The sequence below is a fragment of the Phymastichus coffea genome, unplaced genomic scaffold, assembly GCF_024137745.1.
Source record: "Phymastichus coffea isolate CEN01 unplaced genomic scaffold, Cenicafe_Pcof_1.1 PCOF00029, whole genome shotgun sequence".
In the NCBI taxonomy this organism is placed as follows: Eukaryota; Metazoa; Arthropoda; class Insecta; order Hymenoptera; family Eulophidae; genus Phymastichus; species Phymastichus coffea.
Window position 1 is genome coordinate 1,824,706 of NW_026706840.1, and position 1,434 is coordinate 1,826,139.

Here is a 1,434-nt window from a genome sequence, read left to right on the forward strand (position 1 = left end):
ACCAGTCCGGTTTCCGGTTTTTGCTTTTTTTATGGAGAAAAAAAATAAAAAAAAAATTTTTTCTTCCGTGTCGAAAATTTGAATAATCTACGTAAATGTATGTTACTTCTATAAAAAAAAAACTGTAAATCATTGAACGCTCATGTTTACAAACACTGCCGCATTCTTTGAGTACGCGAGTACTATCCACATACACATATCTAGAATTTGACGACAGTAGAAGCTTGGCTTTCTTGTAGTTATCATGTCTACTCTCGAAAATTATTCTGCAAAGAGACTGAAATGCCCCGATTATTTTCAAGTTCACAAAAAGTGCGTGTATCAAAGTAGAACATTGAACTTTCAAGTTGTGGGTGATTACGCAGGATTTTTGCAAACAAAGTTTGCAGATGAAAGTATAACTGCTAACAGTAGTGTATGTAGTAATTGCTACAAGCGTATTTACAGAGCTCATAATGATAGTGTAGATAATAATGATACGGTTGAGATCCCCGATTCGGTGGAAGTGAATGTGATTAACGTTGGTGGTGATAGTGAGTTTGAACTGGATTCTTCTGTACATGTTGATGAATTCAATAATGCAGTTATTTCAAAATTGGAAAATCCAGTATCGCCTTTGCGAAAAAAAGGAAATCTTTCCCACATGAACATCGAAACATATGTTCTTAAAAAAAAGACAACTCGTGTCATCGTTTACTAAAGCTACGAGCCGGAAGTTAAGAAAAATGTATGATACACCACTTGAGGAAGAGCAAAGCTATTTGGGTCATATTTCCAAAGAATTAAAGGATAACGTAGCTAAAGCCTTTGATAGTTGTCGGAATATTTCAGACAAGATCAAGCTCTTGACCATTATAGCTCCTATATTATCTAAATGCCAAAACTTATCTTTGTTTCCACAAGTTACGGCTTACATGGTTGATAAAGCAAGAAAAATTTCTTCAAATGAAGGTAACTTTATTTTTAAAATATTTAAAATTAGATATATTTGTTGATAGTTTATTCTAAAAGCAGAAGTTTTATTGTGTAATTTTCGATTATAGGAATTTTCAGTGAACCAGATCGCTATAATGGACATCCATTAGAAAAAGAAACAAGTGAAATAGTCATGCAATATTTTTTGAACGATGATTTTAACTGCTCAAGACAAAGTCCTAACAAATGTGACGTTATTACTGTGATTGAACATGGGCAAAGGGTGAAAAAAATTAAACGTTTTTTAACGAGGAGTATGAAGGAAGTATACAAAGTTTTCAAAGAAGACAATCTTAGTATAAAAATTAGCAAATCAAAATTCTACTCAATGCGCCCAAAATATATACTAATAGATCCAGTGAACGATGTATGGTTATGTATTTATTGTGCAAATTTTGATCTACTTCTCATTGCTTTGAAAAATTTTATTGGGCAAACAAGTACTAGTCTTTCGAGTAT